This window comes from Mus musculus, chromosome 7, assembly GCF_000001635.26.
Source record: "Mus musculus strain C57BL/6J chromosome 7, GRCm38.p6 C57BL/6J".
Lineage (NCBI taxonomy): Eukaryota > Metazoa > Chordata > Mammalia > Rodentia > Muridae > Mus > Mus musculus.
In genome coordinates this window covers 111,206,560-111,232,572 of record NC_000073.6, presented here as the reverse complement: position 1 = coordinate 111,232,572, position 26,013 = coordinate 111,206,560, and the positions used below count along the sequence as shown (strand labels likewise).

At 45.3% G+C, this 26,013-nt stretch overlaps 1 long non-coding RNA gene across 1 annotated transcript; it reads right to left on the bottom strand.

The window, feature by feature from the left end:
- Nucleotides 1-11,577: 11,577 nt before the first annotated feature.
- Nucleotides 11,578-22,207, bottom strand: Gm33098. Its single transcript, XR_378420.2, has 3 exons — nt 21,987-22,207; nt 20,851-20,942; nt 11,578-11,720 (listed from the first exon to the last, which is right to left on the bottom strand). It is a non-coding gene; the product is annotated as a predicted gene, 33098 (long non-coding RNA).
- Nucleotides 22,208-26,013: the final 3,806 nt, after the last annotated feature.

Genomic DNA, 26,013 nt, shown 5'->3' with positions numbered 1-26,013 from the left:
TCTCAGGGATCCACAGGACAGCCCTGGAGATGCACCTTGTGTCTCTGCCTCTTCAGCACTGGCATTTCAAGCATGTGCCACCATGCCTGGGTTTTCATTTTTTAATAATTTTTAAAATTATAATTACACCATATCCTCCTTCCCTTTTCTCCTTCATGAATCCCCCTCAGTCTCTAATTCATGGCCTCTTTTTAATAATTGCTGTTACTCATACACATGTACACACACAGTGTGTGTGTGTGTGTGTGTGTGTGTGTACATTCTTAAATATATAAATACAACCTGCTCATTCTGTATAATGTTATCTGGGTGTAGATGGCCTCAGAGATGATCATTTGGTATTGGATAACCAATTGGAGGCTCCTTCCTGGAGAAGGCCATTTCTCCTGCTCTCAGCCTTCTCAGTGGCCTGTAGTTTTTTTACCTATATGAGCCTTCCCCTTCCATATTAGCATGTCCATCATTGCCTGATTCTTTCCATTATTGTCTGGTTCTTGTTTAGGCAGCCATATTGATGAGACTTCATCAAGAGGTTTACCAACTGAACAATCTTCCCAGCTCCCTCATGAGGACACCTGTTATCTTGTCTTCATCTTTGAATCCTAAACCTCTTGACCAGTTGGTTCTATCAGAGATTTACTGGCCTCTTGTCTCCAAATCCTCACCTCTGGATCATACTATCCCTTACTTATCAAGACAGAAGGCTTCAGAGCCACCCTAGCACAGGCCCACATCCTGGGGCTCCTGTATTCATGCTCCTCCTGCAAGATGAAGGTCTAGATAAAGCACTAGCCCTGGTAACAGTGACTAACTGTTATGGGCATAATTTTTTAAAAGCCTTTTAGATATGTAGGAGTATCTTGGTCAGGAACCACAATATACCCAAGGCTGCACCTAACAACCAGAACCCAATGACATCATTCACTCAAAATAACTAGACACATGATATCATAAGCAGAGAATACAACTCAACCATATATAAACAGAGACCAAGAGCAATACACCACTCCTTACCTCTTCGCGACTGCTATAAACATTGAAGAGACATGCCTTGATCTGTCCTATAACTGGAAAGTCTCCCCCAGGGTCCTGACCTTTGAATCAGAAATTTCTGTTCAAGACTGGACCCAAGTTTTGGCTAAGATACACCACAGAGATGAGCAGCCTTGGGAAGATAGGTGTAGGACGTTAGTTAGGAACTTGGAGTGTGAACCTTGTATGATGGCCCTGAGCATCATAAAATATAACCTTTGTTATATTTTAAACCAATTATGCACACCTACCTTTCTGCTTTCAACATTAACTAAAGTCTAATCTATTGTGGTGTCCCTATCTAGACTGGGCACAGCATCTGGTAGAGCCAGGCACATCTCAGGTGCCCAGAAAGCCTCAGTAATTGCCTTGGTAGTTGCAATGGATGGGCTTTTGACTTGAAGACATTTCAGACTCAAAACAATGCAGACTTGAGGAACCACAGCTCCCTGCCATGACTCATCATCAAGGCCCCTTTAAATCAAATTATGGAAATGCTCTGCCTGGTATTGTTTTAATTAAGAACAACCTGGTCCTTACTGTACCCTCTGAATGAATTCTCCTCCCTTCCTCCTCTCTCCTTTTCACCTTGACACTTGGAGAAAAAACCTGGCTGTCTTTGACAAGGCTTCTTCTCACAGTAACACTGCTGACAGACTCAGTTTGGTAACAGCTGAGCTAGCTGGAGCCGGCAGCCCTCCCCCAGCGTGAGGCTCTCTAACCAGCCACCTAAACTAGTGAGCAGCAGAGCTCTCTCCCACACTGCCCTGTGTGAATTCTCAGAAACTTTGGAGGTGGACTTGCAAGCAGACCTCTGTGGTTCTCATTCCTTACCACTATACCAAAACTAGTTTATCCTGAAGACAATAGATTTTCTAGAGAATAAAAATGGATATCTGGGTTAGGGAGAAGGTTCAATGGTCAGGTGTTTGCCAGGCAAATGTGACGTCCAGGTTTGGATCTTCAGAACCCACATAAGTTCCCAGCAGGTGTGTCAACTGGTCTGTAATTCCAGCCTTGGAAGGTGAAGACACGGGATTGTGAGAATAAGTTGGTTTGTAAGATGAGCCACAGCTGAGAGCTCTGGGTTTAATTGAGAGAACTTGCCTCAAAGTAAGGGAGGAAAAGGATGGAAGACAATTTCTGACATCAAACTCTAGGCCTCTACATTCATGAGCATCCACATCAGACTCATCCACGTGCACATGCACACACACTCATGTACTCATCCACGTGCACATGCAACCACACTCACATCCACATCAGACTCATCCACGTGCACATGCACAAACACTCACATCCACATCATACTCATCCACGTGCACACACATTCACATTCACACACATACTCATCCATGTGCACATGCACACACACTCACATCCACATCATACTCATCCACATGCACACACATTCACATTCACACACATACTCATCCACGTGCACATGCACACACACTCACATCCACATCATACTCATCCACGTGCACACACATTCACATTCACACACATACTCATCCACGTACACATGCACACACACTCACATCCACATCATACTCATCCATGTGCACATGCACACACACTCACATCCACATCATACTCATCCACGTACACATGCACACACACTCACATTCACACACATACTCATCCACGTGCACATGCACACACACTCACATCCACATCATACTCATCCACGTGCACATGCACACACACTCACATCCACATCAGACTCATCCACGTGCACATGCACAAACACTCACATCCACATCATACTCATCCACATGCACACACATTCACATTCACACACATACTCATCCACGTGCACATGCACACACACTCATGTACTCATCCACGTGCACATGCACACACACTCACATCCACATCAGACTCATCCACGTGCACATGCACAAACACTCACATCCACATCATACTCATCCACATGCACACACATTCACATTCACACACATACTCATCCACGTGCACATGCACACACACTCACATCCACATCATACTCATCCACATGCACACACATTCACATTCACACACATACTCATCCACGTGCACATGCACACACACTCACATCCACATCATACTCATCCACGTGCACACACATTCACATTCACACACATACTCATCCACGTGCACATGCACACACACTCACATCCACATCATACTCATCCACGTGCACATGCACACACACTCACATCCACATCATACTCATCCACGTACACATGCACACACACTCACATTCACACACATACTCATCCACGTGCACATGCACACACACTCACATCCACATCATACTCATCCACGTACACATGCACACACACTCACATTCACACACATACTCATCCACGTGCACATGCACACACACTCACATCCACATCAGACTCATCCATGTGCACATGCACACACACTCACATCCACATCAGACTCATCCACGTGCACATGCACACACACTCACATCCACATCAGACTCATCCACGTGCACATGCACACACACTCACATCCACATCAGACTCATCCACGTGCACATGCACACACACTCACATCCACATCATACTCATCCACGTGCACATGCACACACACTCATATCCACATCATACTCATCCACGTGCACATGCACACACACTCACATTCACACACATACTCATCCACGTGCACATGCACGCACACTCACATCCACATCAGACTCATCCACGTGTACATGCGCACACACACACAGTGAAAATGAGAGAAAGGAAAAGAGATGAACTCTTTAACCTTCTATCACCTCTGAGCTCCAAGCCCCAAGGCAAGGAAAGGTATGGCTACTCTGTAGGCACAAGGACATCTGCTTAGGATGCTCAGGGACCACGGAAGAGGACTGAACTCCATGAATGTGACTTTGTGGTTATCCTCTTTTCCTCCTCTACACACATACATTCACACACACACTCATACACACACATACACTCATGCACAAGCTCACGCACATATACTCTCATGCACACACACACACTCATGCACAAACTCACACACATATACTCATGCACACACTCACACACACTCCCATTCTTCATGAAACACGGAGAGAAAAAGTACAGCTGCACTCACAAACTCACGAAGTAGACCTTCAATGAAAGATGTGTGCAAATACACTCAGTTCACTTCAAGGCTGTGAAATAATTACTCAGAAATGAAAGCAAGAACACTTTGTGACCAGTTGTCTGTATTTCACTTCAGTAAAATATTCTCTCTTTCACAATGAAGTCTCTCCAGCTAAGCATATCTTGCATGTATCTCAATCCTCGAGCCCCAGTGCTGTCAAAAAAATAATAATAATAATTCATTCACACATACATTCATCCTTGTGAATTTGCATTTTTTAAAAATCTTACTTTTCAAAGGAAATTCACAGATGTTGACTCTTTAAAACCTCACAGGGCTTGGGTAGTGGTGTCGGTTTGAGGGGATTTGGGCTTTGGGAGACGGTTGTATTTTCCACCGTTGTGGGGATAGGTTTTATAATTTCCAAACCCATTCTGCCCTAGATCCCTTTGTTAGCATTCAGATGCCCACCCCTCCTGAGTTCCTCATGACACCAGAGACAAACATTTCCCAGATTCCTTGTCAGCAGCTGCTTTGAGTCCATCAATAAGAGGCATCATGATGAGAACTGGTATGTGCAAAAGAGGCAGGCCAGTCTGTTGGTCCTCTGGCACTGGTTGTATTGATCGATTGGGAGTTGTATCATCGTGACTTCCCCTCCAGAAGCCCTCCTGTGAGCTATGTATGGAAAACGGTGCTGTCAGCTAAGATCCTTAGCGACAGTTTCTTCCTTTGCTTATAACCTTTAGAACTTCCTGGTTCTCTAAAACCACTGTTAGCTTGTCCCAGCCTCTGCTCTTCCAGCCCTCTGCAAATATTTTCTAAACATTCCGTTCCCTCTTTTTTCTGCAAGCGGTGCCTTAACAGTTTTCCCTGACTGATAACCTTTTGGGTGTCAGTATTTGTGTCAGTCACACATGTATTTGTGCAGATTAACAACAGCTTCACAAACAGTGAACACATGAGGACACTTCACTCTGCTGCGGTGCCATGTCAGGCATATTTTGCTTACACTGTATCATTCTACTGGGACTATTGTAACAAACACACACACACACACAAATTGGACATATTTTTATTGTTTGTCATTATTTGTCTTTTGCAATAGATGAGGTTACTGTGGGTAGCTCGGGCTGGCCTCAGTCCTCCTACCTCAGACACCCTGAGTGCTGTGGTTACAGTAGTGTGCCCCATGCCTGGACTTGCTCAACACTTTAAACAACAGAAATCTGCTGTATCAACTCTAGAAGCTACAAGTCAGGAGTACTCTGTAAGCAGGGGCTCGCTTTTTCTGAGAGTTAGAGGAAGATGATGTTGGTGGGGACAGGGAAGGTGTCTTTCCTAGCTTCTGGTAGATTATTGGAAATCTCTGGTGTTCCTTGGAAGCCACTGCTTCACCTGGATCTCTGGCATCTCCCCTGTATCTCTGGATCCAAAATTCCCTTTTCATAAGAACAGCAGACATGTCAGATTAGGGCCACTTTGGTGAGCTCATTTTAATGTGATTACCTCTGCAAGCATACTTTTCTGAATGAAGTCACTATCTGGGGTTCTGGAGTTGTTTGGGGAAGAAAGTTACATAATTCATGATGCCATCCAATGAAAATGTCCAGCAATAGTCAGTTCTGTGTGCATCTCAGGAATGAAGAGAGTTTGAGCTAGAGACAGGGAGTTATGATTTTCAAGTAAAAAGTGGTGGAGAACTCAGTGAAAGTTCAGTCAAAGAATAAATAAGAGAAGATTCCCATAGGGCTGGAGATGTAGGTGAGTTGGTAGAATGCTTGTCTAATGTGCATGAGGCCCTGGGCTTTACCCCAACACTGCATAAAGCCAGATATATAGTATAAGTTGTAATCCCAGAGGGGGAGACAGGAGGGTCATAAGTAAGGCCATCCTTGGGTACATATCAAGTTCAAGGGCAGCCTGGGCTACATGAGATCCTGTTTCATAAAAAGAAGAGGAAGTGAACCAAAACAACCAGCTTCAACTAAAAGGAGAAGCAGGGAGGAAGAAGGAGGAGAGAGAAGGGAGGAAGAAGAGGAACAGAAATGTCCGAAAGCTTGTCAAATCCAAGAACACACTGGTTATGTACACTGGGGACAGAGGAACAGAAGGCACAGAAGAAACTGTTGACAAGATAGAAGACAATCTTCCTGAGAAAGAACTGTAATTCATCATCACACACACCATCTGCAACCTGGCTTTCAGCCAGTGGGGTGGATGTGTGTAACTGGTTTTGACATTGGCCAAACAGTCCAGATTTACTATCAAAAGTGTGAGGATAGGGGCTGGAGAGATGGCTCAGCAGTTAAGAACACTTGCTGTTCTTCCAGAGGTCCTGAGTTTATTGCCATCACCCACAGGGTGGCTCCCTGCCATCTATGACTGTAGTCCCATTGATCTGATATACTATCCTAGGGTACATAGTGAACAAAAACCCATGAACATTAAATACATACATGCATGTATACATACATACATACATGCATACATACATATATGCATGCATACATGCATGCATACATACATACATGCATACATACATATATACATGCATACATACATATATACATGCATACATACATATATACATGCATACATGCATGCATGCATACATACATACAAACATGCATGTATACATACATACATATACACATATGCGCATATATACATACAATGTAAAAAGGATTTTTTTCATGTGAGGAGGCAAAACTCAAAGCAGAAAATGGATGTCCGACATACCACCGACTGTTTTACCAGTCACCTGCTCAGTTGAATTCACATAGCTATCTGACCATGTGGCATCAAAGCAGTCTCTTCCTCTCATTGGTCCAGTGGGGATGACTATGCCATAATGAGAATGAATTAATGCATGTAAAAGCATGGTGTTTCCCAGGATTGTTACGTAATGAGTCAGCAATAAAAGGAATCATTGTTGCTTCCACTATCAAAATATGCTGGGAGAAAATGGAAATTTTGCATCTCAGACTTCTGAGCCTGTTTTCTTTTTTTTTTTAATTGTTTGTTTGTATGTTTGTTTTATGTATGTGAGTACACTGTCACAGATCCTATTACAGATGGTTGTGAGCCACCATGTGGTTGCTGGGAATTGAACTCAGGACCTCTGGAAGAACAGTCAGTGTTCTTCCCCACTGAGCCATCTCTCCAGCCCCCTGAGCCTATTTTCAAAGAAATATTAAAAAAGAAAAAGAAAGAGAGAGAGTGAGCGCTTAATTAGGGTAATTATATTTACCCCAGGACTAAGCATTTATAAGTCTCCTTGAATATGCATCTCCAAGTCCCGAGAAGTAAAGAACCTGTATCAGATACAAAGATTAGAGCTTAAATAGTGATAGGCGTGGGATTAAGAACCCGGAATTATGAAGCCAGTCCCAAGTGTTGCCCCAAACCTCCTGCCTCTCCACGTTACCGTGGTGGGTTATACCCCGACCTGACAGTTAACATCCCAGGCCAGCATTGCAGCCTCTGCTGCACCCAGGCTACATGGGCAAGCCTGTGACTGCTGAGCTACCATTGCTATGGTGGAATGGAAATTCAATGGGGCATCTGGAAAGCTGGTGGGATGTCTACAAGTAATAAACTTGTGACTGTGTGTTCACTTGGCACCCAGGAGCGATAGCACAGATTCCTCTCATCTCTGTTTCTTAAGAATCAATAAAAAGTTAGTGATGCATTTAGCTGGGGTTCAATAAATGGAATTGAGTTCCTTTTTTAACCTTTTATGGGGCTGCTCCTTGGGTTGCGCCCCTGAAAGCCACTCTGGAGCAATCAGATATATCATTTGGTGACTGCAGCACAATTTTCTGAAACAGTATTGGAAGAGTGTTGGAGTCCAAAGGAGTCAAAGAAGCATTTAGCTGGCTGGAGTGGGGAGGGCTGACAGTGAGAAAGGAACACTGTTCTCTGAACCCTGAAGGCTGAGCATTGAGAGGAGTGGACCAAAGTAACTGAGGATGTGGCAACACGAAATAGACTGTTTGGCATTGATGGGTGAAATGTGAATTTGGGGGTCGTTTTAGGGAGCACCAGGTGCTAGCTGAGATCAGAGGAATGCTCTCAACCATCCCTGTCCCATCCGTCAGCCACAACTGAGGCAGTGGGGTTGCAAGAGAGCAAGTAAGCCAGAGATAAAAACAACGTGGAGACAAATGTGTCTTTTCTGATCCTAACTCAAACATGCTGGAAGAAACATACCTGATTTCAAACCCCATTGCCCACAATGATTATACATAATATGAGGTTTGTATGCCATTATTTAATCCACAGCATACCTGCTTTCTGCAGGTCCGGGATAATTCCCCCATTAGAGAATTCAGATACGACAACTACGGGGTGAAACAAGTAAAAGCAATGCCTCATCCCGATGTGAGAAAGCCAAGGAGTTGCAGGGATTCATTCAATTTCCAGTGCTGTAAGTCGTCAGACTCACGATGTTTTACAACATTGCTCAGGCCAAACAAAACACGCCGGGCCATGACTCTCACTCCGCACACTCTGCACACTCTGGTGTGAATGTGATGACCAGAAGGGGTTAGGGTTTTATAAAGGAAAGAGTGCCTGCTTGCAGGAAGATCAAGAGCCAGGCAAACCTGGGTTTTGCAAGATGACTCAGCAGGTAAGGGTGCTTGCCACCAAGACTAACAACCTGAACTCAAGTCTCAGAACCTACATGGTGGAAGAAGAGAACCGACTCCAGCAGGTTGCACTCTGACCTCCATGTCATGCTGCAGTGTGCACACACCCATTCACATACATGTGCATGCACGCATAAGTGAGTAAATGTAATTCAAACTTTTAAAGGAACAGACAGACCAAGCTATGATCATTGAACTCCAGATAGTGTCTGGTGTGGGGAGGTTGACAGTGAATGTACCAGGAGGTGTATCAGGAGGTAGAGTCAGCTGGAAGACACACTTCTGTGAAGGTGATTCCAGAAAAGTTCAGCTGAAGACGGAAGACCCACTCTGGATATGGCACCATTCCATGAATAAGGAGAAGGTCAGCTGAGCATGGCTGTCACCCTTGGGCTTCACAACTGTGGACGCTATGACCAGCTGCCTCATACTGCCTACCATGTCTTCCCCACCATGATGGACTGTATCCTAAAACCATGAACCAAAATAAACTCTCCTGTGGTGGTTTGAAAAAGAATGTCCCTCATGGGCTTATATATTTGAGTACTTAGTCACAATGGAGTGGAACTGTTTGATGGGGTTAGAAGGATTAGTAGGTGTGGCCTTATTGAAGGGGGCGTGTCACTGGGGGTGGGCTTTAAGGTTTCAAATGCCCATACTAGGCCCAGTCTCCTCTTCCCCCTCCCCTTCTCTCTCTCTCTCTCTCTCTCTCTCTCTCTCTCTCTCTCTCTCTCTCACTCTCTCTCTCTCTCTCTCTCTCTCTCTCTTTCTCTCAGAGGATCAAGATGTAGCTCTCAGCTACTGCCCCATTACTGTGCATGCCACCTGCCATTATGCTCCCTGCCATGATGAAAATTGACTGAATCTCTGAAACCGTAAGCAGGCCCCAATGAAATGCTTTCTTTTCTAAGAGCTGCCGTGGACACTGCAGTGGTCACTGCGGTGGTCATGGTGTCTCTTCCCAGCAATAGAACACTGACTAGGAAACCTTTCTTAAGGAGCTTTTGTCAGACATTTTTGTCACAGCACTGAGAATGGTGACTGTCGTAGGGTGTCAAAGGCATGCTGGAAATGTTCGCTGTCTGGTTCTAGATTTACTTAAACACAGAGAGCTGTATGTGTAAGTTTCATGAACCCTACTGCATCTAAGCTAAACCTCTGTCCAAAAGGAAATGTTTAAAAGGGAATATTTTAGTAAATGTCTTACAGGTAGTTATTGGGGTCAGTGCTGGCATTATGGCTTGCTTGTTTTGCTTCATTTTGTTTTGTTTTGTTTTTTTCCCACTACTAGGGATTGAACCCATGGACCCAGGGTCTCAAATACAGTAGACAAGTGCTCTATCCCCGAACTATATTCTCATCCCTTTTTTTTTAACTTTGTTTTGAAGTAGGGAGTTGCTAAGTTGCTCAAGCCACCCTGGAACTCACTCTGTAGCCCCAATAGTCCCTGAATGTATGATCCATCTGCTGCAGCCTCCCAGGAAGCCTCACAAGCCTGCACACCAGGTATAGATACTACTTAGTTAGTATCTTTGTTGGTAGTAGTCAGCCAATACAGTAGCCAAATGAGCCACATTCACCACAGACCCACTGAGTGTGAGGACATATGCCACTATACATGCTACCACAGTAGTTACATGTGTATCTGTATGTACACATGCATAGGGTGTGTGTCAATCCTGGATGTTCCTCCTACAACATAAACTACATTCCTCCCACCAAGAAGTCTCTCATCCCCTTGGATCCTGACTGTGCTTATAAATACTGTCACTAATAGCATGTTGCAAATGTTTTAGATTAGGTCATAGACAAACATAAGGCCTCCACTCAGCTCTCTCGCTGGAACACATGCCTTCTTAAGACATATGAAGTCTAGCTTCCCTGAAGGTACCACACTGGAGAAATCACAGGGCAACTGTGATGATTAAGAAGCTGTGGGCTGTTCCCACCTCTTATCAGCCCAGGTACCAGATACATGAGTCAGGAAGACTTTAGGATGACCACCAATGCTGCTCCTCAATTCCTGGCCCTTGGGGACCATGAGAAATTAACAGATTATCACCTGAAGTCAGTATTTGAAATAGTATTTTGTAGCAATTACAGATATCTGGTATCTATTTTTGGCATTCAGAAAAGAGGTGACACTATAACAAAAGAAAAAGGAAGAAAGAACAAAAGAACAAAAGGAAGAAAGGAAGGAAGGAAGGAAGGAAGGAAAAGAAAGAAAGAAAGAAAGAAAGAAAGAAAGAAAGAAAGAAAGGAAGGAAGGAAGGAAGGAAGGAAGGAAGGAAAAGAAAGAAAGGAGGGAGGGAGGGAGGGAAGGAAGGAAGAAAGGAAGGAAGGAAGGAAGGAAGGAAGAAAGAAAGAAAGAAAGAAAGAAAGAAAGAAAGAAAGAAAGAAAGAGGAAGGAAGGAAAGAAGGAAGGAAGGAAAAGAAAGAAAGAAAGAAAGAAAGAAAGAAAGAAAGAAAGAAAGAAAGAAAGAAAGAAAGAGAGAAAGAGAGAGAGAGAGAGGAAGGAAGGAAGGAAGGAAGAAAGGAAGGAAGGAAGGAAGGAAGGAAGAGAGAGAGAGAGAGAAAAGAAAAGCTGAACCAATTCTAAAACTGTGAGGGCTCAGGCTGGAAGGACTTTGGAGAGCTGTGGAGCACGTGGCCTTCAAGGTTGCAGCCATGACAGTGCACAGAAGTAAGAAAGATAATGTCGAAGGTGGAGAAAACAGGACCCTGTGTAGTGCATTAGGATGCTCAGGACCCATAAAAAGCACCAGAGACTAGAGGGCTCACATGATGGAAATTTATTTTCCTACAGAGAAAGACAAGAGAGCTGGTGAGACAGCCAAGTGTGTTGACCGAGTTCAGTTCGATCCCTGGAATCCACGCAGTAGAAGAGAACCAGCTCCCACACTTTGTCTTCTGACCTCTGCACACGTGCTGCAGCATCATGTATGCCTGCAAATGTACACAAAAATAAGCTAATAGACACCCATAAATGTGATGGTGAGAGAGGATAAACTCTGGCTTCTCTCCTTCTTACAAGGCCCCTGTGCTATAGACTGAGGTCACCCTGTGGTCTCCCATAACCTTTACCATTTTTCCCTGGGCCATGTCTCTAAATCCAGCCACACTTGCAATTTGACTTCCACTGTGTACACAGAGGTCCCTCTTTAACATACAATGAGAGAGGTATAGCAATACTGTCTTTCATTATAAAATGCGAAACAATGTGCCCAGTGGAGTAGGTGACCCATTAAAGGTGTTTCCAAGTTTCCAGGGAGAACACGGAAGGTGTCATCTGGCTTCTAGAAGTTTACACTAAAATGTGAAAAGAATCAGACACATTAGAGAAGGAACTATCATGAATAAAGGAGCCAGAGCTTGCTAGCTTTGAAAATAAAGATGTTATTTCATTCAGTGTGTGATACTAAAAGTTTAAAATGGCCTCCAGGCAAAAATCAAACCCAGGATGCTGTCAAGGAAGTACGGTCTTATGACAAAACTGGGGAAACCAACGTGAAACCTTTATTAAGACTGCAGGGATATAGACTGTGGTGCTCAGACAGGAAAACAAAGGAAAGCACTCTCGTGGATCCTGGCTGTGCTGTCCCTCCACAGCCACAGAGGAGACTCCAGACAGGAGGGAGATTATCTGTCAGATATCTGCAATTGTGACTTATGTCTAATGCGAGAATGCCAAGAGGAGATTTAGAGTCCCACAGGGAGTGTGAGGTGTTTGCCCTGTTAACACTGCCTGCTTGGACTAAAAGAACAGAAGATCACGGGAGAAAAACAGGTCTTAGGACCTCCAATCCACTCTGTAAACAAGGCTGGGAAAATAACCCAGGAGTAAATACTATTTCTTTTTAAAGATTTTTTTTCTAATTTTTATTATATGTATATATGTTAGGGCAAGAGTGTGTTCCTCTGAGTGCAGCTCTCACAGAGGCCAGAAGAGGGCACCAGATCTCCTGAAGCTGAAGTTACGAGTAGTTGTCAGCCATCCATTGAGGTTCTGGAAACCAAACTCAGATCTTCTGGGAGAGCAGAAGGCACATTTAACTGCAGCCATCTCTCCAGCCCCAACACTGGTCATTTTGTATGGGAAACATTGACAAGATTTCGTCTGCCTCTGAGCACAGAAGCCAGAACTAAAGCATGTCAGGAACCTTTTTCAGGTGGTGTGACTGGGTTCTGACCCAAACACTGACCACATGAGCAATAGTATTTCAGATGAGCTATGAAGCCCTCTCTACCACCACTACCCCCATTAGCCATGTCTTCTTTTATTCTCTTTAACAAGTAAGTGTTGTGTCTTCTCTATTTCTGTTCCATTATTCCAATACTAGAGAGATGATATGTTTCTTTAGTTCACAGACCAAGAACAACTATGGAAAAGTTATTATATTTAAAATATGCACCCAAGAAACTGCATCTAATCCTGGATCTGGAGGTCAACGGATAGACCTCTGTGGTGTGCGACCAGCCTCAGAGGCTCATATATTAAATGTATAGTCCCAAGTTAAACTTTTTGGAAGGGTTAGGAGGTATGGCCTTGTTGGAGGAGGTATGTCACTGGAGGATTTGAGTTTTAAAAAGCCCACAACAAGGCCCAGCTCTTAGCTGCTGCTCCAGCCCCATTCCTGCCGTGTGCTGCCACACTCCCAGCCATGATGATATCAGAGCAACCCTCTTACACTACAAGCAAGTCCCCAACTAAATGCTTTCTTTTATGAGTTGCCTTAGTCACAGTGTCTCTTCACAGCGAGAGAACAGTGATTCAGACCACTATGAACTGAAGAATGCTACTCTCCAGAATCTTCCAGGGCTTTGGCACCATATTGGGACACTGAGGCATGCAGTCTCATAGACTGACAGCTACAGGTTCTAAGCCTCCCCAGCATGCAGATAGCCACCATTAGTGGGCTACCCAGCTTGGAGTAAGCTAATATAATTAATACGCTTCTAATGAATACGTAAAATACATCCATGCTATTGGTTTTGCTCTTCTAGAGACCCTGACTAATAAAAAAAGAAACTGTGACCAAAATACCTTACCTAAATGGCTCAAGAGAAAATGTTCTCCTATCCCAGGGTTTCAGAGGATCTCTAGGCCTTCAGGCTCAAACATTCTGGCAGTCGTTGCAGTAATTTGAATATGCTTGGCTAGGGAGTGGCACTATTTGGAGGTCTGGCCTTGTCAGAGGAAGTGTGTCACTGTGGGCATAGGCTATAAGACCCTTGTCCTTGCTGCCTGAAAGCCAGTCTTCTCCTAGTGGCCTTCAGATGAGGATGTAGAACTCTCAGCTCCTCCTACACCATGTCTACCTAGATGCTGCCATGCTCCCACCTTGATGATAATGGACTGAACCTGTAAGCCAGCCCAATTAAATGTTGTCCTTTATAAGAGTTGCCTTGGTCATGGTGTCTGCTCATGGCAATGGAAACCCTAACTAAGACAGTGGGCAAAGGGGCTTCTTCACCTTATGGGACACAAATGAGAGAAGAACCTGGGAAGGGCCTGGGCAAGATATAGCCCCTAAAGGCACACTACCAGTGAGCTATTCCTTCACCTAGGCCCTTCAGTACCTCCCAATAATGACCTTATATTATGATGTCATCGATTTCCCAAAAGTGCAACCATAGGTAATCCCATGCCCAACACGTGAGCCTCAGGGTGCATCTCCTAGTCAAACCATAATAATATCAGCCTCCCAAGATTCCTTTCTCCTGCTATTGATTGCTTCAGATCAACATCCCCCCATAAATAAATAAATAAATAAATAAATAAATAAATAAATAAATAAAAGCATACACCACACAGGTTCTGTGTGGCAAATGCAACCAGAAGAAACAAGGCATGGGACCCTCAGACTTTGTTCTCTCAAAGACTTGCCACCATGGTGTGAGACTCATGCAGCTTTGTGGAGGGGAACAGGGGTCCTTCCCTTAGCCAACCACTCCACACTACCCCTGTGTGTGAAGCCCTTTGAGAGGGGTCCTCCAGCTCCAGGCAACAACATCTGACTGCAAACTCAGCTGAGTCTCTAGGCCAGGATCCCACCTGTCCCGGAAATGCCATCCTAAAGCAACAACAGAGGAACAAGTGTTTAAAGACTGAAAACTGGGGTCCATTTGTTTCACAGCAGTGGATGCCTAACACAACTTTGTAGGATCTACTCAAAGAGAATTTGGATATAATGATGGCTATAAAGGAGAACTAGATACAGAGAAATCATGCAGACCCTGGTGGACACAGTTCAGGGCACCCTGAAGTTCCCTTGTCCATGTAAAAAAGGCAGTTTCTCTCTCCTGCTGGTATTAACACTGAGTTCTGAGGTGAAGTGCCTTGGGCTGTGAGACAACACGAGACAATTTTAAGAAGACATAGGTGCCCTCATCAGGAGATACTTTCTTTTTTCAAGTATCTATTTACTTACTTGTTAGATACACATGCATGCATGTGCATGCTACGGTGCACATCGGGCAGCCAGAGAACAACTTGTAGGAGCAGATACTCTCCTTCTAAAGTGTAGGTTCTCCAGCTCAGACCCTCAGCCTTGCAGCAGGCTAGCTATCTTGCCAGCCTATCAGAAGTATGTTCTCACCAGCACTAACCCATGGATTTGCTATGAAGAGGCCATTTGCTATAAAGAGGGCTCTTCAGCATTTGCTCTGTCATCAGATAACAGAAGCAAGTTGAGGATTATCACCCTCTAACACAAAGCGAAGTCAGAAGCAAAGTTCCCACTAAAGAACTGGGCATCCAGGCCCTCAGTGCTTTCTCCGAGGCACTATCTATGTCCTTAGGATCCAAAAGAACCAGAGTTCAAAATACCTGGGAGTTGAGCCATACACACACTAAGAACGAACATGTAGGGGAAATGCCAGCCAATGGCTCTGGTTAGGAACCCTCAATGAGTAACAACAGACTTTGGCTACCTTAAAACCATCCTTCACCCCTCTGAAAATCTGTGCTTGGGGTGCCAAAACCTGACTAGAACCAGAGCCCGATTACATCCTTCTGTAGAAGTAACCTCGGGTCTCTCTGGGTCTCTGAGCCTCATCCCTGTTCTGTGGAGTTAGCATGGCTGATCTCTGAGACTCTGTCATTATAGGCTCCTGAGGAGTTTGTGAAACATTCCATATCTATGTTGGCAGAATAATAAATGGCTATTCCTGTCTTGAAGCTCCAATCTACAAGATCAATGCCAAACAGGAAATTGCCAGTGGTAATTTATTCTGAATTCTCCCACCATGGGACTTGTTTAATATACATTGCTACATGAACTCTTATAAAACATTAAACTGACAGAAATGGCTTCTGCCCGCTTCCCCAGCCCCCTGACATATGCTCCCCTTTCTGCCAGGCCTTCCTGGAATGGGGCCTCTCTGGGACAGCAGCTCTGATCAAAAATAACCACAGAGAGCCAGGCAGGAGGTCACTCATGAAAGCAACCCAGCCTATAAACTAAAATCACAAAAGAAAAAACATTGCAAAAATAATGAAATGAGAAGGCTACTGCAATGTTACAAGACCCTTTCATCAATATACACCTCTGTATAGTTCAAAGAAGGAAATTAATTAAAATAGTTAGAGGAAGGAAATTAATTAAACCATCAAGCAGACAAGACACCCAGTTCTGTCCTCTTCGCCTAACCTGTGTGAGTCTGGTTTCTCCAGATAAACAGGATCAATAGGAAAAAGAATCAGAGAGAGGCTTGCTATAGCAAATTGGTTTACACAGTGATGGGGTGAGAGTCTAAGATCTCCAGTCAGCAAGCTGGACATCCAAGAGAGCCAATGGTGTAAGCACAGTTCAATCCAAACCCAAAGATGGAAGGTGAATGCCCCAGTTCTAAGTCAGGCAGAAAGAACAAATTCTTTCCTTCTTCCTTCAGGCCTTAGGTGGGTTGACTGAGGCTCACCCACATCAAGGAGGGTGGTTGCCTTACTCGGCTTACTAAGCCAGATATTAAGTCATCCAAAAACATCTTTAAAGACACGCCCAGAAATAACATCTAGCCAAATGCTTGGGCACTACGAGTGAATTCGACTCATAAAATTCTCCCTTAAGGTTTAAGGATCACTCTGAGAGACCTATCTAAGGAAGTGGGGTCTGGAAATAACCGTGCTGATGCCATACCTAGTATGATGGACTTGTGCTGTGGTGAATCATTCCTTCCTAAGGCTCATAGGCTCATAAAATTAAGGAAGTAAATTATACAAACCAACCTGGAGAAGTTATCAAAACTTAGAAGCTTGGAAGCATTAACAATCTCCAGGAAGAAAAAGGTTCCCCGACTATTAGAGATGCTTACAAGTCACACGTGGACTCCAAGAATACAGCTTTATGAGTCATTATCCACCCTGGAGTGGGCTTTAGAGAGATGTTGCTGCCTTTGAGTCGCCATGTTCCCATAAGGAACCCCAGTAAGGCTCCCATAAGAAACCCTAGGAAGCTCTCTGATTCTAAGCCAGACTTGGGTGGAACCATTTCTTTGGTCTGTCATTAGTTCCTGGAATGAACAGATACTTGTTCACATCTGTCCAGGAAAAGTCCGAGTTAGGACCAAACTAAGACTACATTATACAGCAACCATTACAGGTACATAGGGGTCAAGCTTGCATCTTTCTCTACCACGGCAGCCTCTGCAGTAGCATACAGAACAAGAAAAACATAGAAATTCAGAAACAAAATAATGAAACTCAGCCACATGAAGGCTGTGTTTTGATTCCCCTAGAGCAGATATGTATGAGGGCTTTGGGCAAGGAGTGTGTCCATTCTAAATAAGGCCCCTGGTGTGACCAGGCCATGGGCTAACACAGAAGCAGAGATGGTCCTGCAGAATATGCACAATCAGACAAAGTAGGTGAGTGGGGAGCTGGATGATGCTTAAATAGCTTTTGTCTAAGGAGGTCAATATCACCCTGGGGAGCCAGGCTGATGAGCACACAGCCCCTCCCTTCACGGTGCTTCTCATTATGACTGTTGAACAACTGGAACACAAGAAGCTAGCTTCTGAGCTAACTGTTGCTTTTCCTGGCTCTATGACAAAACGCCTGGCCTCCAGAGTTAGAGTTCAGCTCATCATGGCAGAGAAGGCATGGTCTGAGAAGCAGGTGTGTCTATGGTGGGGGTTCACAGCAGCAGATGATCACCAGGAAACTGGTGAGGGAGTCTAGAGCAGGACTAGAAGGCAGGCCAGGCCATAAGTCCCAAAAGCCTGTGCCCAGTGACTCACCTCTGCCAGCCAACCTTCACCTCCTAAAATTCCACAACCTTCCCAAAATAGTGGCACCAGCTGGAGAGTGGGTAATCAAATACCCGCCTACAGGAGCATTTCACATTCAAGCCATAATACTAACCTTTCAGCCACTAGTGCACTTAGTTGTTTGGTTAGTTAGTGAATGTGTGTGTGCATGTGTACATGCTACGGCACCCTTGTGGGAGTCAGAAGACAGTCACAGGAGTCCATCCCTCCACCACTCAGATTGTCAGGCTCGGTGACGAGTACCTCTACCCACTCAGCCATCTTGCCAGCTAGCCTCTTTGCTGTTTGTCACAGTTTCCTAAATAAAGGGTATGCTTTGATACCTTGAAGGGAGACTGAGACATTTACAGTAGACCACTATACAGAGATGCTCAGGAAACAGGCCCATGTTCCTGCTGCCTTAATAGAGAAGGGAGAGTTCCTACCTGCTCTGGAGGGTCACCCTCTCCTTACAGGTCAGTTATAGACAGTTCTTCCTGTATGGCTTGACTCCAAGCCCTGTGCTCTCTTCTTTGTGCTATGAAGCCAAAGTCAGAGGCTGCTCAGAAACAAACGTCAGCTCCCTGTCAGGTAGACACAAGTCACCCCATCAACAGTATTCTCTCCATATATCCTTCCAGTCTAGGATCACTCACAGAACACAAGCACACACATCAGCACCCATAAACACTGTAAAACCAACGGGCATGGAGGAATAAAAGTGGAAAAACAAGTTGATGGGCCCAGGTTGTGAGAGACTCAGAGCTACAGAGAATCTAGCAGCTGGAACCTGGTCTGGCTGGTGATGGCAGAGCAGAGGCTTAGCCTGTTCTCAGTGATGCAGACTCCCCAGCCCACAATGGCTGCTGTGGCCTTTCTTATCCCTTGCCTGTTTCCTCTCTAATGTCACCCCTTCGATCCACTTGTCCCCACCCAACCCCCTAAATTCCAGCCCTGGGGACTTCCATTACACAAGGACTCTGGTACCAGAGCCTCCCATCTCTTATGAACCATGCTGGGTGTCCATCCTGAAGACCCGGAAGCACTTGGTTTCCCTTCCTGCTCTGGCTCTGAAGATACCAATCCAGATCTCAGTCTTTTGGCCAAGCTTTTCACAGGCCCAGCTTCCCCTAACAGGGTGAGGGCAGATACCAGGACATTCCCCTCCATTTCAGTCCTGCACTAGGGGGACTAGAGCAGGCAATTCAGATCTGTGGCCAAAGAAGACGTGTACAGGGCCAGCCAATAAGAGCATGAAAAGTTGCCCAACAGTATTAGTCACTAGTGATATGCTTATCATACCTCATACTTCATAACTCATAGGATGGCAGCTATCAGAAAGAAGCAAAGTGCTGGTGAGATAGCTCAGTGGATAAAAGCATGTGCTGTTCAGGGCTGATGACCTGTGTTGGATTCCCTGAACTCAGCCACTGTCAGTATAGCTGTCCTCTGTCCTCCACATCCATTCAGTGGCATACACATGCCTGCTCTCACAGTGTTTGCAACAGACACACATTAAGTCAAAGAGAAAAGAGGAGGGGGAAAGGAGGAGGGGGAAGAGGAGGAAGAGATGATGATGAAGGAGGAGGAGGAAATCCAGTGTGATTCAGTGTGATGGCACATGCCTTGCAATCCGTTGTACACAGGAGGCTGAGGCAAAACAACCACAAGTTTGAGGCCAGCCTTCATTCCCAAGCTATCCAAGGCTATTCAGAAAAAAGAAAGAGAATGAAGATGGGGAAAGAGAAGGAGGTGGAGGAGAAGGTGAGGTGAGCTGTGATATAGAGAAGCTGGACAGTGTGTGCATTGCTGGTGGAAATGTAGACTCGCCAAATGGAACCCCATCTGACCGTGGCTTCCATATGACCCAGCCACAGCTGTTAGAACTGAAACTGAGGACTCAGACACACACTTGTGCACCACTGTTCATCACAGCAAAATCATTGTAGCCAAAGTAGGGACAGCCCAGTGTCTGTCTGCAGACAAGTAACAAACTGGTGTCTATACTGATACGTGAGTGGGAAGGAAAAAAAAGTTCTGATCCAGGCCAGAGTGAAAGATCCTTGAAAATGTTTTACTGCATTAAATAAGCCAGATGCAGAAATAGAGATATTATTATCTAAAGCTTCTTAGGTGGGTTGCCTAGCAACGATAAGCTCAGATAAACATCGGAGTAGTGGCCACCAGTGTGAAAAGGGGGCTAGAGAATCAGCATGTATCGGGGGTAGAGCTTCCCATTGGGAAAGTGGAAACGTTCTAGAACTAGGAGTTAGCAAAGTGGCTCAGCCAGGAAAGCTGCTTGCTGTACAAGCCAGATGGCCTGAGTTTGATCTCCAGAACCCCCAAAGTGGTAAAAGGAGAGAACTGACCTTATGGATCGTCCTCTCACTACTGCCCTGCTCAGACAGAGCAGTAACTCTGCCTCCCAGGAGCGGTGCAAAGCTATGTGAGATACAGCTCTCCCAGCAAGCCAGATACTATCTGCCTTCACTTTTATTGATCAGGAACATCATTACCCATTCGTCACACATTCTTTGAAAGTCATTTCCAATTCTAGGCCCTAGAAAAACAGCAGAGAACCAGGCAGACCCTATGTGGCCTCAGACAGCAACCACCAAAGTGGAAAAGACAGGCGAGCAGTGAGCCATGTGATCGCCACATGCCTGCTGAGTTCAGGGCATGCCACGGGCTTTCAGTCAGAGTCTGATCTCCTCTGGACCATCGAGGTGGCTCTCCCAGAGGCAACAAGAACAATAAAGCTGAGCCCTGAAGGCCAAGTGGGTCAGTGAGCATAAGTACAGAGAAGATGATGGGGGTGATGGGAACTCACAAGTCACTGGCTGACACAATCAGAGAACGCCTCGGTAAAGCCCGGGCATGTCGAGCGCATCCAGACGAAGCTTCTCTCTGTCCTTTGTCAAGCTGGGAAAATGAAGAAGATAAATTGAGATTAGCAGACATGGCACCCCATTCTGGCTCTGGTGTTCCCAGGGCAAATCTTACCCAACTCTGCCTCCCACTCATCAACTGTGAGAAGAGTGTGCTGATTTTGATTTGGGGCTCTGTGAGTGTGCCTGAGTGTGTGTGTGTGTGTGTGTGTGTGTGTGTGTGTGTGCATGCATATGTACATGCATTTGGGTGTGTGTGTTATGCATGGATGTGAATTTATGTGTGTCCATTGGAGGCCAGAGGATAACCTCAAGTGCCATTTCTTTTCAGGCAACAACTACCTGTGTTCTGAGCCAGGGTCTTTCGCCAAGACTTGGGCTTGCCTAGGGATTCATTCATTTCTACCTCCCCAGTGTGGGATTCTAAGTGTACACCATAATACCTGGCTTTTGTATGACCACTGGGGATCAAATTCAAGTCCACACTCACACAACAAGCACTTTACCGTCTGAGCTTTGTCCTTCACTCAGCCAGCATTTACCAAGAGCCTTCCACCTAGCCAACCCTGCTCTCATCTGTGAGATACCATCATTCAATGAAGAATGCCCTCACAGAGCATGTCTTCCAGAGGAGGGGAGATGAGTGGTAGACACACTAGGTACATCATGAGAACAGAAATAACATACATTTCTTGGAAGAGCTATGGATTAGAGAAAGTTGGAATGGGGGCAGCTTCATTATAAATAGAGCGATCCAAGTGGAAGCAGGTTGCACTGCGAGGCAGAGTGAAGTAGTAGAGTTCAGATTATAGCACGGTCTGGACAAGTGGCCACAGGACCAAGGCAATCCAGCAAAGGCTCTAAGCAGAGGGTGCACACTGGGCAGGAAACGTCAAGGAAGTCAGTCCCACCTGCAGCAGACCGTGAAAGTGAATGTCAAGTGGAAATGAAGCCAGAGAGGTAACCAGGATGGTCAAGCAGAGGGCAGAGAGCTTGCTTGGCCTGTGGGTGCTCTAAGGTTCTTCTCTAAATGTCTGCAAGGTTCCCACCTCCCACCTGCAGCACCCCTTTCATTTACTTGGGGCCGGGTGTAGGTTCAGCATACTCATGCAGCCCCGCCTCATCCTGCAGCTGGGCGCTGCTACGGCATTGACTCCGGAACAGCTGCCATGTATCTTGGCACTGAAGTTGGCAATCAAGACACAGGCTTGCAGCGTGGCCCTAGAGCAGGCAGGCCTGGGAATATATGGCCTGCCCTCTCTCTCAGCAGGCCTCCCACTCCCTCTAGCACAGCCTTTATCCAGCTAGGCACAAAGGAAATAGAAAAGAACGCAGTGTTAAGCGGTGTTCTGGACTGCTGGTGATTTTTTCCCTCAAGCTAATTCTATTTCCTACTAATTGATCCTGATTGCTCACTTCCATCATTTGGAAACCCATGCCCGCCCTCAATTGCTCTCTGTGCCTCTGAAAAGTAAAAAATCACTAGGCTTCTAACTGCACAATAATTACCTCAGCATCACAAGGCTACCCAGGCCCCTCACCTTAGTTTATTACTGCTCTCTTCTTTCCAACCTGGAGAAAAATATGAATCGATACAAGCAGTCATTTACTCTCCGCATACCAGCTGTGCTCCAAAGAGTTTGTCGGAGCCTTTTAAAGCCCAATTCCTCCTTTGCACTCTGCTCAGCAAGTTGCTCTGTCTTTCTCCTGGCCATTGATTTCTGCATCTCTTTAGGATAGGCTTGTTCTATGCTCCTAAGGAATTAAGAGCAAATTAGCCAACATCAAGCACTTTGGCTCAACTCAGCCAGTTGGACACTCTAGGTGAATGGGGGTGACCCCAAGGAGGGTTCCTAGATAGGAGTTCATCCTTAAGACTCTTAGTCTGGCTCTGTGTTGCTGACTCTGGATCTATTGTGATTTGAATATGATGTGTCTGCCACAGACTCCTGTGTTGTGTGCCAGGAATGTCCAACCTGCAGGCTATGGAATGGCCAAGGATAGCTATGAGTGAATCCCAAGCATGTGTGAGTGTGTGTGTGTGTGTGTGTGTGTGTGTGTGTGTGATTTTCTTTTTGAAATCAACTATGTTATTCTACATATGAACTTTGCATTTGACAAGGTCTTAATTAGGGTTTATTGCTGCGATGGCTGTGGCTACTCTTATAAAGGAAAACATTTAACTGGGGCTGGCTTACAGGTTCGGAGGTTTAGTCCATTATCATCATGGCAGGAAGCATGGTGGCATGCAGGCGGACATGAAACTGGAGAAGAAGCTAAGAGTTCTACGTCTTGATCTGCAAGCAGCAGAAGGAGACTTCCAGATACATTGGGTGTGGCTTGAGCATATGGGACCTTAAAGCCACCTCCCCAGTGACATACTTTCTCTAACAAGGCCACACCTCCTAGTAGTGCCTTTCCCAATGGGCCATGAATTCAAACACACGAGTCTATGGGGGCCATTCCTATTCAAACCACCACAGTCATATAATATCAAAAAGTTGGACACATCTGCAGGACAAGGCCGAACTGGAGAACAGAGGCCCCTGAGGTGTTGGTTTAGGATCTGTAGCTTGTTCCAGACACATTCTCAATTTCGATTCTTCTCTTTTCTTTCCCCCCTCTTGTCTCCCCTCTCTTTTCCCTCCCTTTCTTCTCTCCCCTCTCCTCCTCTTCTCTCTCTCTCCCTTCATTCCTCCCCCCTTTCTCCTCCTCCCCTCTGGCATGCTCTTTCTTTCCCATCCTCCATAAAGTGTGCAGCCTCTGCCTCAAACTCCAATCCACATGATGTTTGCTTCACCACAAGTCCAGAATCAATGGAGCCAAGAAGCAAGAACTAAAATTTCTGCAACTGAAAGATCCTGGCAGAATGTAAAAGGACACAGAAGCCCTGAAATTGGCAAGATAGACGTCGGTGTTAGCAGAACTAGCTTCACTGATTTAGAAAAATAGAGGTGCACAATGCTCTGGCCACTCCTTGAACCCGTGTGTCTGCCAATGTTCTGACCAGGTGTGTGCCCATTGCTGCACCTTCATTAGACTCTTTCCTTGTACCCCTCCCATACCCATTTCTTGAGAATAGACATTGTTTAGATCTGGAAATCCCCTAATCTCCCCCTTCCTCTTTCCCCCCTGAGGGCCTATAAAAACTGGGAACTCTTTCCCCTCGAGGTCGACTCCTCTACCCCTGCGTGGGATATGAATCGTCCCCAGAGCTCTGGCTTTCCCCGAATAAAGCCTCATGTGGTTTGCAACAAGTTCGGTCTGTCATGAGTTCTTGGGTGTCCACTATTGTCCTGAGGCCTGAGTGAGGGGCTCCTCTCGGAGTCTTTCACAACCATAATCTAAAATACAGATCACCTTCTCTTTAAGCTGTTCTTGTGGACATTTGGTCATAGTGGTCAAAGCTATTAACTATCATAAGACTTATTCTTGGAGTCTTGAAGATTTAGTGCAGACCTTTAGAGAGAAAGGAGAGAGGTTACCAAAAAATGGTAAAGTGACTGTTGGAGCCACACAGATCTGAGCATTAATCCTAATAGGACCACTTTCGTGCTGCATGGCCTTGGACACATACCCCACCTAGTGTTGAGTTGTACAATGGGGTCATTGAGAGTAGTAGTACATAGAGTCAGATCTGTAAAAATGTGGCCTAAGCTATGATGGGTCTCTGTCCTTGGAAGGAGCTATAGAGGTCACTGAAAAACTATTTTTTCCTGAAAGGAAAAAAATGGGAATATGGTTTCCAGTGTCCATCCCAGAGTCATGAGGTACCCTGGTCAGACAAGAGGGGTATGACAGTGCCCAGGGACTCTTCTTGGGACATTATGCTACAGGAAAAAAAAAAAAAAAAAACAGAGCTAAGTACCCAGACCAAAAGTCAGACTTCTAGGATCCAAATCCTACTTTGACCAATGATGAGCTAGAGCTTTGGCTGGTTTTGATTTTTGCCTTCAATCTTTACTTGACACATAAATAGAAGCAGCTGGTAGATTTCTTAAGGTTTGTGCCTTCATTTCTCCTTGGTAATATAAAGCTAGTCCTCATACTTCCTGGGATTGTTAATGAGTTAAAATGTGTAATAGCTTTCTCTGTCTGAAGTATCTTATTTCCACCTACCCTCATCTCACCACCACCACCACCACTATCTACATATTGCTTAACTCACAATCAATGCACCCAGTATCAAGACTCGTCTATGTGGCTATGGCCTGCTTCCAGGCCCACCTCTCTCATCCTAAGCACCATGAGCTTCTTGAGGTCATCTCTATGTACCTGCAGCAAGAGACCAGCACTCAGATACTTGGATGAGTGGATGACCAGGGCCAAATCTGGGACTGATGGATCTAGCTCTGCAAGCAGAAGGGTTCTTCCTGAAAACACCTCAGCCCACCTTGGGAGGGAAAAGACGTTAGACCAGGTCATGAAGGGAAACCTTCCCAGGAGGGAACCAAAGACGTAGAAAATGTTCTGGCTCCTGTTTCATTTTCTTTTGTTGTTTTTCCTGGGCCAAAGGTTGCTCACAGACAGCTCTAAAATGCAGTCTTCATCGCTAACATATGTCACCCATATTATGCACCAAACACCATTCATAAATCCTCAAAACACCCCACTTTACTTATGAGTAAGCTAGAGCTCGGAAATATGATTCGAGGGGCGAGGGAGATGCTTACATTGATAAAGACGTGGTTGCCACTTGAGCATTAATACTTGAGTTTGGACCCCAGCAGTAGAAGCTAGGCAGAAGCATGCAGCTATAACCCAGTGCTGAGGAGGCAGAGACAGACAGCTCTCTGGAGCTCACAGGCCATCCCCCATAGCCAAATCAAGATTTCTAGATTTAGAGAAAGACCCTATCTTCAAAAATAAGGTTAGAAAGGGTTAGAGAGACACTAAACTTCAACTCTACCCTGCACAGACACCAACACATGTGCACACACCCACATATATACATGTATATACACACATGCAACAAGCACATGTACATACACACACACACCATAAAATGACATGCTACTCTCTCTACCATAGTCTGAGCCTCTCTCGTTCCCCTGAAGCACTAAGACAAGGATGCTTCATCCCACCTCCCAGAATTTCTCCCAGTG